General features: G+C 38.1%; 1 protein-coding gene and 1 non-coding gene across 5 annotated transcripts in view; both read left to right on the forward strand.

Moving 5' to 3' along the window:
- The window catches only part of LOC101739898 (uncharacterized), a 127,085-nt gene that overhangs the window by 9,899 nt on the left and 98,590 nt on the right, over positions 1 to 18,596 (forward strand). The gene's annotated exons all lie outside the window — the stretch shown is intronic.
- TRNAM-CAU (transfer RNA methionine (anticodon CAU)) lies at positions 10,898 to 10,970 on the forward strand. Its single transcript has one exon. It is a non-coding gene; the product is annotated as a tRNA-Met (tRNA).

An 18,596-nucleotide genomic window follows, 5' to 3' on the forward strand; every position in this document is an offset into this window, starting at 1 on the left:
TCTGTCATAACAGTCAACGAAGACTCCATTCCGCATTTTTCGAACGTTTCCAAAGCAAGCGGGAATACTGAAGTGTAAGCATTGAGTAATAACTTACTAAACTAAGTTACGTGACAAATGACTTAGTGGAACGAGTAATAAGTTGCTAATTAACTGTGACGTCATAATGCTGTGTGTTCGGATTCAACTTATTACATTTTTTTTTTTTTTTTGCTTAAGTGTCTTCATTCAATACACTGAATTTTTTAAGTTCATCTATACAAGATACGATGACTAATGACAGATGACGCAACACGGCACAGGTATGTGAGCAAACAGGTTTCAAATCAGATACGGATGTAGGACGTATGGTAATAGAAGTCTCTGCTTTTCTGCAACTTAAAAAAAAAAACCACCGCATTTTTCTTGCGAAATTTTGTCATAAAACTTTTATTGCTTGGTTATAAAAATGTTTATGTTATTGAGTGATATTGCTATCAGGGTGTGACTTGCGAGTGCCTGTAGTATTCTATGTAATTAGGTTATATGATTTGCTGATCCCGGACTTTGCTAGTTATATTGATTGAAACTTTTATTTAAAATCAATCAGCCGAAATGTGTGCAAGACGTCATGGTACTGGGTTCTAACCCATAGACATAGCGCACTAAGTTTCTCGCCGGATCTTCTCAGTGAGTTGCTTTTCCGATCCGATGGTAGATTATGTGAAGCACTGCTCTTCCAAGGGCTAGCTTTAGCAAATTACCCGCTCTCTTACCCGTCCGGGCATAGCTGGAATACCCTTTACCCTTATAATAACGAATAGGTACGGAAAAAAGGTACTGGGTAAACATTTGAATAAAAAAGTCAATGGTTATTATAACCTGTCTCTGTTCAAATTGAATTAGCAGTATACTTGCTATAGGGATGACGCAGTTTATTAAATAGTTTTGTAGTATATACTGGGCTCCTCCAAGCGAGGATTTACTTTTTTTTTAAATCTGCACACATAAACATTGATACGGAATTACATAAATACGGAATGAATATGTTAGAGGAAGTCTGAAAGTGGCACCTGTGACAGAGAAGCTGAGGAGTGCGCGTTTGGGATGGTATGAACATGTGATGAGACGAAATGAAAATGAGGTTGGTAAGAGAGTGTTAACTATGAATGTGGAAGGATGTAGAGGAAGAGGTAGACCTAAGAAGAAATGGATGGATTGTGTGAAAGACGATATGGGTAAGAGAGGAGTGAGCGAAGAAATGGTATATGATAGAAGACTATGGAAGGAGAAAACATGTTGCGCCGACCCCAGGTGACTGGGAGAAGGGCAGGATAATGATGATGACATAAACATTGAACTTATTTACATAAAATAATACCTACATTATAGAATTCACCCTTTAGGGTGACACATCCTGCTTAAGAGCGTTTGTGCTTAAGATAAAAATATCGTTAACTAATATTAAAATGAAGACAAAGAAAAAAAAAGAAAAAACTACGTATAAAAACTTACAAAAAAACAATCAACAATAAAAATAAATAAAAAATAAAAAGAGGGAAATTAATGTTCAATAGAAATCAAATGTGCTTGGTCTACAGCTCGGTGTGGATCACGGATCTTAAATTTATTTTAAGTGAGGCTAGAGAAGCATGGCAAACAAATATGTCGATTTCATCACGTATACTATCTGCCAGGGAAGTCATACGATAGACAGGAGAGTGCTGGCCAAGATTACTTATTAGCTACTGACAGACTTCGGATGCCAAATATCTATATATTAATACGTGAAGCAAAAAGTTTGTATCCCTTTTTACGAAAATTGCGCGGACGGAGGAGTATGAAATTTTCCACACTTATAGAGAATATAGAGAAGAAGTGCACAATGCTAATATTTTTTTAAAATAATTCATAAAAGATACATTAAATCAATAAAGAATACATTACACACATTACATACCATGTATTTGACGCACACACGCATGCATACTATTTATTGTAAAACTTTTGTTCTTGACGTCTGTTGTCAAATTGAGAATAGATTAAATATTGTTTGTCTTTGTGAATATTTTTTATAGTGCAGTCTTGGCGAAATTTGTGATTATAGAAGTATAAAATACAATCACAATAGTGTACAAACTTACAATTCCAATTAATTATAGTCGAATTTCGACTACTGCGGGACCTCTAGTATTTAACAAAGAGCCCACTTGGGAATCAAAGTCGGACACGTAGCTTAATATAAAATTAACCATGAGGTCTACTAGGCGACCAATAAACAAGCTATTTCAAGAATCGTGTCAACTGTAATTAATGCATTTTTTCTATTCAGCCAGCGAAGGTTGAGTTCCGTTTATGTACTTTAAGACATATTGAGCAACCTCTCTTTATAGTTTCAATTAACTGATTTACGTTTAGTTTAATGGGTGTTTTGTAATTGAAAAAATATACGCGGAACGGGCGCGGCTCGTGCGCCGTAGCAGCAGGCGAAATTTCATCACGATTTTATATTTGTAAACTTTAATATTTATTTGTTTACTAGCTGACCTGGCAGACTTCGTAGTGCCTCAATCGATAAATAAAATACCTAAACTTTTGTATAAAATAAACTTAAAACAAACAAAAGGAATCCGTCCGACGGGGGACACGCCAAAGGGAAAACAAAATTGTTATTTTTATATAAATCCGAGCATTTTCATATTTATCTATCTTTTAAACCTTCTCTGGACTCCCACAATTAATTCAAGACCAAAATTAGTCAAATCGGTCCGGCCGTTCTCGAGTTTTAGCGATCTTCATTCGATGCCCCGATTCCTCACAATTTTGCACTTTTACCAATTATACGATACAGCATAAAGCATCATAAACTTTTACATATGAACACCAACCGTGCTTTCAATGAAAACAAGTGACATTACTTTTCTGAACTCCACTTCACGAATCAATCAACTGTAATAAATAGCTGATAAGAAACACGAACTTTTTATTGCCAACAGAGAAAATTGCGAAGATATCTCTCAGCAGTCTATGTTCGCTCGGTTAGATTGGTAATAAGCAGAAAAACCCGCAAAAAATCACACAATAAAGAAAAACAAGTGGAATGCATTGTTTTGGTATGAAATTTGTTCCGATCATGAGCGGTGTTATGCAACATTCGACACACGACGCGTTTTAACACGCGGCCTCGAAGTGTGTGAATGGTTCTGGCAGGCAGGGCCTTCGGACGGATACAGACAGATACTCCTCTCTTTTATACGCATATAGTGATGTGTTGATAGGCCGTAATGTGAGATTACGTCCTTACCGCCATCCTGTGTATTTCTGCTGCAAATCAAACTTTTGATATCGTCGTGGTCAAGCGAAACGACTGCAGGGAGGTACCGATTTTTCTAATGAGTAATCTCATCTACATATAAATATAACATCACGTAATAAAATTAAAACTCGCTGACATTTTTATTTGTGTAATTACGATACAATTGATTTAAAGACTTCAAGTCTCACGATGGGCCATGCTATTCACAATGTCACATCTATGGGCGCAAGCATGGCGCAAGCTATCTATTAGGTGCGACACATCCTGAAAGTCGTTTGTGAATACGCCTTAAGTTCGCATTTCCTCGGAAAAATTGTACCTGCCTACCTTAACGACTTTGGAATCCAGCATCAAAGTCGCTACCCAATGCGCGGAGGACAGGAGTGAATGGAGGAACATAGTCCTAACAAAAGTGCTCAGTAAAGGTCACGACCCTCAGAACTGAGGAATACGACGCACGGAGGAAGACCTTAACATGGTTACCTTTAGCCCGCGACTTCATTGATTGAAAACCTCCATTAAAAAATAAAGGTTATGTAAGGTAATAACGTCACCGTTCTCGTCAAACATGTTTAATGCGACAAGTGAAAACTGGTCCATAGACAGAAACCACTGAGTTTTTCGCCGGATCTTCTCAATGGGTCGCGATTTCGATTTGTAGTAGATTGAGCGAGGCACTAGTCGCTAGAGCTAGTGTGAGCAATTCTCTCAGGTTGAGCCCGTGAACTCATCTAGCGGTCTGCGTGTGGTTAGGATAGCCTCTTTTTTCCCCTAACTATTCTTTGGTGGCCTAAGAGGCTATTCCAGTTACGCCCTGACGGGTAGGTGAGCTCACGGACTCAACCTGGGAGAATTTGCTAACACTGGCACTAGCGAGAGCCATCAGATCTGAATCACGACCAACTGAAAATATCGATAGCCCCTTAGGCTACCAGCGATTAGGTAGGTAAAAAATAAAAGATGATAACAAACAGAAACAATCAGTATTGAGCCCTAATAATCGGAATTCGAAACCCGAAATTTAAATAAACATTGCTTATTACATTTTCTTTCTGTTTTGTTATTGAAAAAACTTAAGCTCAATAGTTGCTACCAAACAAGAAGATCGGTTGCGTTAAAAAACTGATATTAAGTTGTTTCCCCTCCTTTATTATTTCTATTTCTTTTTTATATATATTCTTTATTATTATTAAATACTAGCTGTACCCGTCCGCTTCGCTGGGCATTTAAAATTAACATTATTATTTCTCACCCCCACAAACATTCTCATCATTAACGCCCCCGCAACTGGTATAGGGAGTCCAACGCTCATATAAATATTAAACTATCCATTAAGTACATGTATTTTCTACCTGTATACCAAGTTTCAAGTCAATCGGATGCACGGTTCAGTAGTTATAACGGAACATCCGTAAAAACCATTCTAGATTTATATATTAGTATATAAAATTCTCGTGTCACAGTTTTCGTTGCCATACTCCTCCGAAACGGCTTGACCGATTTTGATGACATTTTTTGTGCTTATCCGGTATCTATGAGAATCGGCCAACATCTATTTTTCATCCCCCTAAATGTTAGGGGTAGTCCACCCCTAAATTTTTTTATTTATTTTTTAGAAAAAATTTTTAATTTCTATTTTTTTATGATACAGCATACAAAAATACATACAACCCTAAATTTTCACCCCTCTACGATCAACCCTTACTTTTTATTTGCTAATTAAAAAATTAAAATTTTTTTGCGAGAATTTTGTTTTTATTTTGCCATGACGTAGAATAAAAAAAATCACATTACTCTGAAATTTTCACCCCTCTATGATCAACCCCTATTTTTTATTTGTTAATTATAAACTTTAATTTTTTTGGCAAAATTTTCATTTTTATTTTCAATTCGTCATGAATTAAAATAAAAAATCTGATGTTACTCTCAATTTTTCATCCCTCTATGATCAACCGCTATTTTTTATTTGTTAATTATAAACTATAATTTTTTTTGGCAAGTTTTTTATTTTATTTTGTTATGACTTAAAATAAAAAAAAATCATATTACTCTCAATTTTCACTCTTATATGATCAACCCCTATTTTTCCACCCCGATTAATATTTCTTTTTCTATGCACAAATCTGCAATAAGGTTGCAAGATGGCAATCAAATTTTATAATTGTAGTACGATAAATTCTTATTCAGAGTTTATAATTTCAAGTTCCTTTAATTATGTTTTTTTAAAATTGAATTTGATCTCCCGCCCTCGCCGGTCGACTACTGATCAACTATCAATTGATCAGCTATCCCCGCCAGGTGTCACCACTCATCCAGCAAACATCACGTAGTAGGGATGAGGACGAAGCCGGTCTCCTGTCTTACTTACTCACTATACATCATAGATTATACCTTAATATATAATTTGAGAGCTATACATTACTATACATTTTTCAGCCATGTTTTTTTGGTTTTATTTGTGTATCAATAGTATGTTCAGTAGGTCTGAGAATCGGCTACTATCTATTTTTCATACCCCTAAGTGAAAAGGGTTGTCCACCCCAAACATTTATTTTTTATTTTAATTTTTTGGATATTTTTTTTTGTTTATAATGAGGTATTATGTGGTTAAATGAGGTTTTTTTTCTACAGTAGAATTTCCCTAGAAATCTTATTTAAGGCAACACAACGTTTGCCGGGTCAGCTAGTATTAGTATAGATTTCTTACTTATCAAACAACCGTTCTTGTTATCCTACCGCGGAGATGTCAAAACAAGTTACGCAAGACGTATGTAAATACCACATGGCCATGTAATATATAGCTTATGGCTTTTAGCCGCGTTGCATTCGAACACGTCCGTTCAAGGTTCGACGCTGAACGTGTACTAATTGCTGAAAGATGAGATAGTAGATCGGACCACGCTCCATTATTTTTTTTCCCTACCTATGCTGATAGCCTTGAGAGGCTATTTCAGCTTCACCCTAACGTGTGTAGGTGAGCTCACGGGGCTCAAAGCGGAGTGTTGCTAACACTGAACCTAGCAAGAGCAGTGCTTCGCAGAATCTATCACCGGATCGGAAACGTGACCCACTGAGCAGATCCGGCGAGAAACTCAGTGGGCTGTGTCTATGGGTTAAGTCACTCGTCGAGCCCTTCATCGCAAGCGACGGGTTCGACGAGGACGGTGACCGGTGCTTGTGGTGCCTAAAAGCACCGTTAATGGATCGGGAGGATCCGTAATGACGTGCTTTGGGCGACGTCGACTGTTTACCATTCGGTCTACAGGATCGGGTATGAGACGGTTCAACTAAAGGCGCTATTGTATAATATAACATTAGGTGTGATCACTTATGCTCACTGCGCAACATGCGGATGTGCTGGCACCTTAAAATATAGCTAAATTTTATTTTTATTGCCCTTGTAAGCAGATGAGCATACGGCCCACCTAATGGTGAGTGGTTACCGTCGCCCATGGACTTCAGCAATGCCAGGTGCAGAGCCAAGCCGCTGCCTACCTTTAAGTACTCTCTACAAGCCTCGCTTGAAGGTATGTCATAGCGCTCGGGAAACTAGCTGGTCCAAGATCATCTTCATCATCACTGCTGGACATAGCCCTTTCTGAAGGTTTGTACCGATGTTCGTCCAACATAACCTAATAAAATATAGGTTATTACGAATGCAATAGGTACGTTCACGATATCGGAATCCGAACCTTTTTAGAAGCTATTTTATATGGCCACAACCATATTTGAAGAAATACGTATTTAGTTCGTATTAATTAAAATGTTGGTGAACCCAAAAACGGAGTTTGCTTGAAAAGTTGTTGCTGAATCGAGACATCCCGCGTTCGCCAATCACCGTCCTCGTCGAACCCGTCGCTTGCGACGAAGGGCTCGACGAGCGAATTAACCCATAGACACAGCCCACTGAGTTTCTCGCCGGATCTTCTCAGTGGGTCTTCTCAGGACTTCTGAGTCCGCCCGGGTAGGTACCACCACCCTGCCTATTTCTGCCGTGAAGCAGTAACGCATTTCGGCTTGAAGGGCGGGGCAGCCGTTGTAACTGTACTTGAGACCTTAGAACTTATATCTCAAGGTGGGTGGCGCATTTATGTTGTAGATGTCTATGGGCTCCAGTAAACACTTAACACCAGGTGGGCTGTGAGCCCATCTACCCATTTAAGCAATAAAAAAAAAAAGTTAGTGCAGTGCTTTGCAGAGTTTACTACCGGATCAGAATCGCGACGCACCGAGAAAATTTGGCGAGAAACTCAGCGGGTTATGTTTATGAGTTACTTCGCTTGTCGAACTCTTCGTCGTGAGTTGAATGAGGATGGTGAGCGATTTGTTTAAGGGCTTTAAAATCACTGAGTGTAGATCCGGGGGCGGGAAATTGCTAAGCTATAGTTTTTCTTATTTTTTTAATGCTTAGATAAGTGGACGAGCTCACAGCCCACCTTATGTGAAATGGTTACTGGAGCCCATAGACACCTACGACGTAAATGCGCCACCCACTTTGAGATAGAAGTTCTAAGAACTCAAGTATAGTTACAACTGCTGCCCCACCCTTCAAGCCGAAACGCATTACTGCTACAGAAATAGGTAGGGTGGTGGTACCTACCCGCGCTGACTCACAAGAGGTCCTACCCCCAGATGACACGGTATGGAAATATTAAACGAACTACTCCAATGTGTCGATACAATATTGAATTCCGCGCAGGCCCCTCACTCCACCATAGTTATTTAGTGAAAGTGAAGATGTTTACGTGACGGCACGTTGACGGTAAAATGAAGGCACTCCTCAGTTTCATTGCATGCCAATTGAATTGTGACACTTATGAAAAGCGCTCGTGTCCTGATGCACTAGACCAGAGTTCCCCAAACTTTCTTGTCGTCGTAGACCCCTTGCCATGTTTTTCCGTGTTGGGTAGACCCCCTACTTACCTGATATTGATTTTCTGTAAATTTCTAACTGTAGTAAAGTTTAGTGTTAAAAACTTAAAGGTAAAAACACATGTTAATTTATACATTTATTAATTGAATTTAAATTAAAACTACTCAAAATAAAATTTTGTATCTGTTATGAGTAAAATATACGTAACATAAAATAAACATAAAATAAACTATAAATAAAATAACATAAGCAATAAGTCAATATTTTTAGTGAGAAGGATGAACCTGATTTAATAATAGATTATCAACATTTGGCGTCAATTTTGTAATAATTTCTTAAGTCTCGGTATCATTTTTTTTCAATGTTCAACGTAACGTTTTACGTTTAGGTGAGGCAATAATAAAATCCTTGGGTTCCTTTCCTAAGAAAAAAGACGCGATAATAATTTTGAGGCGGTAGAATATAAATGACGGGACTTAACTCGTGTCTTCTCTCGCGTTATATTTTTAATTCAGAAAATATTATAATGAATTTTTGGGAAGTGAATTAATATTGTGTTTTTTGCAGGGATAAACAATTGTTGTGTAATCCTATCCACAGAACAGCCCACTGAGTTTCTCGCCGGATCTTCTCAGTGGGTCTCACAGCTCTTGCTAGGACCAGTGTTAGCAACACTCCGGTTTGAGCCCCGTGACCTCACCTACACGTTAGGGCGAAGCTGAAATAGCCTCTCAAGGCTATCAGCATAGATAGGGAAAAAAGAGCGTAATCCTTATAATTAAATCACTACTCGATTTGTAGATGTGTTGGTACTAAAAATTACGGGCCTGCGACAACACTCGTATTTATTAATTATTTTATAACTCTTATACCCAGTTATACCCGGCCTCGCTCGGGTCATATTATTTAAAGCGATAAAAAGTATCGTAAATGCGTAAATAATGGTTATATACTCACTATCTTTGTGCCAAGTTCACTCAAAGTTACTGCTGCAATTTTGAGCATTTCGTATTTCATTTTTGCATGATAGTCAATCATCCGACCACACTAAAACAAACTAACAACTTTGATGTTTATATTATTAAGTGCATGCTTACATCATACATGTAATATTTTTATTTTTTTTGTGCCTATCTCTGATCAGCCAACATGTGTGATATACGAAAAATAATTTACTATAAAATAGTTAAATGAAAAATGTTTTTTTTTTCCTGTATGTCAATAATAAAAAATGTGTTGGAGCAAGTTGGTACTATAGAACTATAAAAATGACTAGGTCATAATAATATGAGTTGACAATACTGGCGTACTGGTGGTAGAACCTTCTGTGAGTCCGCACGGGTAGGTAACGCCGTCCTGCCTATTTCCACCATAAATCAGTAATGCGTTTCGACTTGAAGGGTGGGGCAGCCGTTGTAACTATACTGAGCCCTTAGAGTTTATATCTCAAGGTGGGTGGCGCATTTACATTGCAGATGTCTATGAGCTCCAGTAACCACTTAACACCAGGCGGGCTGTGAGCTCGTCCACCCATCTAACCAATAAAAAAAGTACTTCTTGTTTCTGCGGCTTGGCTATGCCCAATGTGTTGGCATTACTCATTTCCATGAGCGTCGTTGACCACTGGCCATCAGCTTCCCTCCGTTTGCCGCTAGGGGCGCTGTTCCAACTCCATACAAATTTGAGTTAACTTTTACGCGATCGAGAACGTTAAAAAACTCGCACTAAGCACACTGGAGAGGCGCGTATATTAGTCTGCCCATACGGCAATAGAAACTTATGGTGCACGTTGCTTGGATTACTTCTTTTTTAATTTTGTTTTGTTTAGGATTGAGCGATTATTGGTGGCCCGGAGGCCTTTTCAGTTTCACCAGGACAGGTGGGCGAGCTAAGACTCAGCCAGGAGGGGTGGTATTAGCTAACGGCTCTGAAGGATACCTAACAATTCAAGAGCAGCTGCTTCGCGAATGATGCCTAGATTACTCCCGTTAGATGGCTACATTCATGTAATGCTTATGTATTGTTTTGTTCATAATTATCATGCAGAAGCATTATAGGAATAAATAATAGTTAAAAAAAACTAACAAAATACGCTTTTATAGAAAATCCAACTAAAAAATAGTTAGTTGACTATAATTAATTGGAATAATAAGTTTGTACACTATGTTATGATTGTATTTTATACTTCTATAATCACAAATTTCGCCAAGGCTACACTATAAAAAAATATTAATAAAGACAAACAATATTTAATCTATTCTCAATTTGACAACAGACGTCAAGAACAAAAGTTTGACAATAAATAGTATGCATGCGTGTGTGCGTCAAATACATGGTATGTAGTGTGTGTAATGTTTTCTTTATTGATTTAATGTATCTTTTATGCACTATTTAAAAAAAAAATTAGCATTGTGCACTTCTTCTCTATAATCTCTATAAGTGTGGAAAATTTCATACTCCTCCGTCAGCGCAATTTTCGTAAAAAGGAATACAAAGTTTTTGCTTCACGTATTAATATAAAGATACCAAATTTCGAGTTAATCCGACGTTTTGAAGGAAGTCAAAATCATGTTCAAATATTTCGTTACAAACATACATACTAACATTTATACGTCTGAAGCTAATAAAAGTGTATTTTAAAATACAATCAAAATCTGAAAAATATTTGACAAAAAACACTGCTGCAGGTAAACATAAAGTGAATCTTATTTTGGACTAGTCACATTGTAGCCTCGGTAGCGCAGTAGGCAGCGCGTAAGTCTCATAATCTTAAGGTCGTGAGTTCGATCCTCACCCGGGGCAATGTTTTTGTGAATTTCTAAGCAAAATTGTCAATTCTACAGTATGCCTGAAAAAAAACAGTTCCATTAAAATTTTGGTTCATTCGTTACCATGGAAAGTTATTTTACTTTTATTTAAAATCTTAAAAATAATTGTACACTAAAGTTTATGTTTAGATTTAGTGAAAGTTTATTTTAGAGGTAAAGATTTCGCTTACAAAATATGTATTGTAAAGATTTCAATTAGAAAATGTTAATTGTTAGAAATCGTTCAACAATTACATTAATTCGACAATGAAATTAAATTCTTATTTGAAATACAAAAAAATGTATAACAGCGCCATCTATTGAATAATATAATAACTATTAAGATGTTCAATGAAATATTTCATACATTTGTAATTTGAATCTTAAATATTACAACATTAATAAGGATGACATTTGTTTAATATTCGTTAATATCATTCAACTTCAAGATTAAGCTATCTTTAATTCAACGTTCAATATGTAAAATGGTTTTGTAACACGAAACCAAGAAAGCTCTGCGGTTACGTTTCTCAATACTAATTCTTATTCTACAGCCCACAGAATACATAATTGATTAGTTTTAGTATTCATAGAGGTGGAGCATTTGGTTTTTTTTCAACAATGGTTGTGTAAATCTCTAAGGTCATTTCTAAGGTTACACAAAATGTTTTGTAAATACGGATCGGTGCTAAATTGATTAATTTGATTGTTTCTGTCAAACATTTGTTGAATGTTCTCATAACAATTCGTCTGCTGGTGTGGATTACAAAGACTGTTTACTTAAAAATAACGCATTTTGTATAACTTTATATCCTGTTTTTAATACGCTTTTATTAGCTTCAGACGTATTAATCTCCAGGATATTAATAATGTAAATACTAACTCTCAAACACAGCCCACTGAGTTTCTCGCCGGATCTTCTCAGTGGGTCGCGTTTCCGATCCGGTGGTAGATTCTGCGAAGCACGGCCCTTGCTAGGGTTCGTGTTAGCAACGTCGTCAGGTTTGAGCCTCGTGAGCTCAGCTACTAATTCGGCGAATCGAGAATAACCCCTCAACGTTACTAGAATAGGTAAGGGGAAAAAATCCGTAAGAAATTAACGCGTATGATTTCCGTTCAATGATAAGCTCAAGTTGCCTCGTGAGTACTATAGAATCGCGAACGGCTCCGGCAAGAAACTCACCAGTATGCTTAGTTGATATTATGGACTACGCGCCAGGTCCAACACGTCCTTACGGATCCATCAGATCCTTTGCATTAGACGCCTTCAGCTCTAACACTAGGAGCAGGCTTAGGGACCCCGGTAACCGTACTCGTCAAACTCGACAAAGAGTTCGCCGTGCAACCTAACCCATGCATCAGCCCGCTGAGTTTCTCGCCGGATCTTCTCACTGAGTCGCGTTTCCGATCCGGTAGTAGATTCATTCGCGAAGCAGTTGCTCTTGAGTTGTTAGGTCTCCTTCGGAGGCGCTCGGGCAGCTGTTAGCAAATCTTTCCCTTTCTGGCTGAGCCTTTGTACGCCCACCTGTCCTGGTGAAACTGGAAAGGCCTCCGGGCCACCAGTAATACCTCAATCATAAAAAAAGGTCCAACATTTCAATGGTTGCGATAACTTGTACTACAGCTGTTGCTTGTGATAGAGCTAGAAAATAATATCTTTATTTTTCGCAATAATGAAATAACACTTTTTTTAAACATATTACTATCCGCAACACGCTTCGTCAGATCATAGAGTTAGATGTGTCCAACAGTGGATTAGGTGGATCGGGATATGCTAGTTCGTCGAATTGATATGAGGTCCCAAAGTCCTGGTCCTATTATGGGTGACTCCTATATAATTGCCCTTCTTAATCAAAGTTGACTACGACAGGAGATTCAGATTGAGGTCCTCCGTTTGTATCTCAATCATAAATTGATTTTAAAAAGAGCGCCGCGCAAAGAAATCGCGCATTCCACAGCCAACACCCATAAACCGTGAATATTATCTTAATTTCACTTCTCGACCGGTCGTACTACTCGTACCTGCCTGTTAAAATACCAACTGTGCATTGCATCACCGATATTAATCTTAACTAGTATTTTTACGAACCTGTTCTTTTGACTGGTATAAATTAAATACCAGAATGCGGTTTTAATGTATGAGAGACTATTGTCCAATAAGACGTTTGCCTTTGGCCAAAACAATTCTAATATGGAGATTAGGTTGAGAGGCAAGGTTTTTCGAGCACAAATAGCACAGATAACCCGGGTTATCTGTGACAAATAGGCATACCCACCTGTTGTAAAGCGATTATAATTGTTGCTATATATAAATTATCATGTTTAGTAAGTAATTACTGAACACAACAAAAACTAATCATCCACTGAGAGGTTGTTTTTGGTGATAGTACGTTGTGTGTTTTATATCTTTCAAGATTTTTAAACATTAATGTTCATGCGAATTTGGTCTTTATATGTTAGGTAAAAAGATTTCTATAGCTCACTGACTTGGCCACATATTTTTTATGTATGTACAAAATAATAGATTATATTATGTATGCGAGATATGAACAGCGTCGGGCGTATTCTACGTGGGTGACCATTGTGCTTGGTACATTTGATTCATGAGTTATGTGTCATGATAGATAGCCTTCAATAGCAAACTTTGTCTGGATGGTGGGCTGAGTCGTATCTTCGGAGCTAACAAGACTTGTCATTACAAGATACATTGAATATGGGTTTATTATACTATGAATATTAAGCGGTAGGCAGAGGCTTGGCTCTGCCCCTAGCATTGTTGAAGTCCATGGGCGACGGTAACCACTCACCATCAGGTGGGCCGTGTACTCGTCTGCCTACAAGGGCAATAAAAAAATAATAATGGTGTTAAAGAACTTTGGATCACAAGTATTGAATGATGAAAAGATCTTTAGGCACAATATCAACATAGTTTTTAACGGCAATTACGCTCATGAAAGTTCAGACTGCTCACGCAATTGGTATTTATTGAGAAAACATTTCAAAAGTAACTGTTTGATGGTCGTAGCCTTCCTCCAAATTTCACTAGACATCTTTATAATGCCAACCTATAGACCAGCCTTTCCCAAAGTGGGCGATAGCGCAGGCATAAAGCCGGGAGGTAACAGATCGAGAAAAAAAAAACGGGAGCGTTGTACAGAAGCATGGGAGGCGATTTGTAATTTCATCTAATACGACTCTTATACACCGACTAAACTCTCATTATAGTGGTTTTTAGGTATGTGAAAAAAAGGGGGCCCTAAAAAATAATTTATTCTCAAAGCGGGCAGCAGACAAAATAAGTTTGGGAACCCCTGCATAGACTAATCCTCCCTCCTCTGCAATCTTCTGCCGTTCCTCTTCTAACTATTCCACGTGCATAATTCACTTGCAATAATCATACGTCAGAGACACATTATTTAAGCTGTCTTATTTTAAGACTCTGTTACTGCTGTACCACACAACTCTGCGTATATAGCAAAGTGAAGAAAATTGCAAATAATCAAACCAGCGACCGTCTCTACACCTGCGCTTTTCCCTTTTCTTTCTCAATCGTAACCGGCTTAAGTTAAAATAACCGTTACATTGTTCCGACGCAGTAACTCGCGGCATGAAACATAACCGAAGCTTTCTTCTGCGGGTATTACGTAAATAATTAGTCGTAACGTGGTCAGTCATTATTTAAATTAATGGATTGGTTGTATTCTATAATTATTTGCGTTTGGCAGATCATTATTATATAGATTTGGAGTATATGGATCAACGTACAGATTTTTGTTCTAATTGTGTCTTGTGTCATATGTTCCATGTAGAGCGCTATCTTGTGATGATTCCTTTATTTCATTTTTACAACTGCACCGCCCATTACCTGTGCAGAGTCTGAGACTGTTGTGTTTCCAGATATCATTTCTACCGTTTATGTAGTTACCACTTGACTCCGAGATGAATCTTCATCAAAAGGCATTCGACTAGTCTTTAGTGGTAGGCGGCGGTTTGCTTGTATTCATTGTAGCTGTCCTCAAGTGGCGCTGATAACTTACCACCAGCTAAATTGTATTCTCATCGATCTTCGTAGCCAAAAGCAAAGGATTGTCTCATGGCGAGTGACATTGATATTAACAAAACGATTGTTTGCGGTCGTAAACCAAAACAGTTCCTGATTTTTGGAAGCACTTTCATGGAGAATAACTTTAGACTCGAGCCATACTATTTCTCAAGCAGGTACTACTGTAAGTTACTGACTTGTAAACGTCAGTGATATGTGGCTTTCTTGCCCTATGTTCCTCTGCCTCTCTCTCCTCATACGCAACTTAACTGTCGACTTAATAAAGCAATTTAAATACGATTTTATAAATAAAATCTCGATCTCCCACAAACACTTTGAAAACGAAAACTGCCACACAATGGACAAACAGCAATAAAAACACAACTAAAATCATTGAAAGGGCGTAAACCGTTACAGAGAAACGAGATGACAACATTAGAGATTGTTAGAAACAAATAATAAGTAAAAGTTAGTTACGTCAGACCAGACACTTCGGAGATGAAAGAATGAGTGTTGATTCCTGTGATAAATAAGACCGTAACTGCATCAAAAGGCGTAGCACTAAATCTGTTAATGTAGTGTTTTCTTCGGATTTCGCTACTAATTAGTTTTCTTATTCTTCTTCTATTCAGCCCGGCTTAAGTTCGCTTGGAGAATAGCCACCACCCGTGCACAGCGGTTGTGCCAGGCAAAGCTGTACTTACCTTGGATGTCCTAGGCTTTTCTCAGACCTCGAAAAGAACACCTTCCTGGTAGTAGGACCTCTTGTGAGTCCGCACGGGTAGGTACCACTGCCCCATTTCTGCCGTGAAGAAGTAACGCGCTTCGGTTAGAAGGGTGGGGCAGCCGTCTAAACTGAGACCTTAGAACTCATGTCTCAAGGTGGGTGGCGCATTTACGTTGTAGATGTCTATGGACTCCGGTAACTACTTAACACCAGCTGGGCCGTGAACTTGTCCACCCATTATCATCAGCCTGCGGCAGTCCACTGCTGGGCATAGGCCTCCCCCAAAGCTCGCCTCTGAACCCGATCTTCGGTTCTACACATCCAGTTACTGCCAGCTGCCTTGCGCGGGTCGTCGCTCCATCTAGCAGGACGGCGTCCTACACTAAGTTTGCCGGTTCGCGGTCTCCACTCCAGAACACGTCTACCCCAGCGGTTATCGGTACTGCGACATATGTGACCAGCCCACTGCTACTTCAGCTTACCAATAAAAACCAACTAAGCAACTAAGCCATAAAAAAAAGTTGGGTTATGCTTTAGTTTGTCTTGGATTCGAGTAAATTTAATAACGGCGTCGCTCATGACCCTGGGTCCCGCACGGTCGTATTGCGCGTGCACCAGCCACCACACGACGCAGAGTCGTGAGTCAGTGCGACTATTCACCTTCAAGCATTGTTGGAACGTGATCGCGGCAAGCTTGCTGAATAAGAAGAAGTGAAAACCATTGTCGATGCTTGTTTTAGCCAATTAATATATTGTTGGAAAAACAATGGTAGTTTCGAAGAAACTTAGGCAGAAAATTATGAGAGACGAACTCAACGAAGACGAACTTTTACTAGTGGTAGGACCTATTGTGAGTCCGCACGGGTAGGTACCACCGCCCTGCCTATTTCTGCCGTGAAGCAGTACTGCGTTTCGGTTTGAAGGATGGGGCAGCCGTTGTAACTATACTGAGATCTTAGAACTTATATCTCAAGGTGGGTGGCGGATTTACATTGTAGATGTCTATGGGCTTCAGTAACCACTTAACACCAGGTGGGCCGTGAGCTCGTCCACCCATCTAAGCAATAAAAAAAAGTAGGAAAAAAATATAGCTCGATTTTCGGTATCGCCTGTAAGATGTTCCAGTTAGTTAGCCCGCAAATAATATTAACTTTTAAACACATACCTATGTACATGCCCGCAAATAATATTAACTTTTAAACACATACCTACCTATGTACATACCAAGTTTTCACTGTTTTTGAAAGCGATGTCCATTGCGAAGGCGCGTGTACGTGTGTGCCATAGATTATAACATCGTGTAGTCAGTCACAGAGCGAGCTGGAATCCATCACGGTTTGTTGACTTTTTAAAAGCGAAAGTGCGTCTGTGTAAATAAAATTAAGGTGAAATTCACGCATTACGGTAATGAATTCAACTTACTGTCTTACCAATTATTTTTTAATGGCGTAAGACGAGAGGAAGATTTTGATTTTGTCGGTCAGCTGAGCGGTAATCCATTCGGTGAATATTCTATAATATTATTGTAATTTTTGTGGTAGTTAGATAAGTTTCTTTCTTCAGTTTTTGTAGCGCGAGCGTTAGTAGAGGAAAATCTGACAGTACAAACTACAGTGCGCTTAGTGCGAGTTTTTTAACGTTCTCGATAACGTAAAAGTTAACCCAATTTTGTATGCAGTTGGAACAGCGCCCCTAGCGGCAAACGTACGCAAACGATCCTATTCCATACAAATATGAGCTAACTTTTACGCTATCGAGAACGTTAAAAAACTCTCACTAAGCCTACAGTACTAAACACAGTTTTATGGCACGCGTTGGCTATTTGATAGCCCGTGTCGAAAACAATTCTATAGTTAAACATAATACGTACAACATATGAACAATTAAAACCAGTTTAAATAAAGAATTGTAATGTAAGAAAGAAAGAAAGAAAGAAATCATTTATTCGCCAAGCATAGTGAAAATGAGTTATTACATATAAAGTTAAAAGCAGCGTGTATGCTTTGCCATTATTTGACATGCGAATTAATTAAAGAATTAAATGCGTAATTAAAGACTACTTCAGAAACTAAGAGTTTAGTTTAAATTATAATACTTTTAACGAATAATATAGATATACATTTCGGATCGTGGCGTATAAAATAAATCTATCCCACTCTTGCACTTTTTTAAAATCTTCTGTATTAATTTAATTAAAAATTTCCTGACACCTCAACCTTTTTCTTTTCTCTTTCTTACCGTTATCTCTCGCTCACATCTCAACGCTCCGTTTCACTCTTTTCATCTTCGATCAATAATACTATTATTGATCGAAGCTTTTCATACGTTCCTTTTTTTTGTTTTTTAAGGTATTTTATAACCTGGTTACTAAGACCTTTAGGTCAAGTCTTATATTAATTTATATTCTTATTTTTATGAAAAATGATAATATGGAGTGAAATGAAATGAAATGAAGATGATTAATTTGAGACATTAATCAACTAGGAAGAAATTAAATTAAATGAGATGAGATGATATGAGATGAAATATAATCTCAGTAAAATGGTGGTCATTTACTGAGATTTTTTCAGTGGACTTTTTGGAGGATCCTGAGAAGCTACGACCAGAGGTTTTGTTTCATTTTCCCACATTTGTGCACAGATATTAGACAGTTAATAAACCACCGTTATTACACATTCAAACCTGAAGAAACACTACATAAACAAAATGAAACAAATCACATATATTCACTCCTTGCGTTCCCGCCAAAAAGTCCCATACGTTCCGTACTAATCCTACCGTAGATAATACACTTAATATTTGATCATAGATACATATACGCAGACTTTCAGTTCACTTAATGCATACAGTTA

This window comes from Bombyx mori, chromosome 28 (genome assembly GCF_030269925.1).
Source record: "Bombyx mori chromosome 28, ASM3026992v2".
Classification (NCBI taxonomy): Eukaryota; Metazoa; Arthropoda; class Insecta; order Lepidoptera; family Bombycidae; genus Bombyx; species Bombyx mori.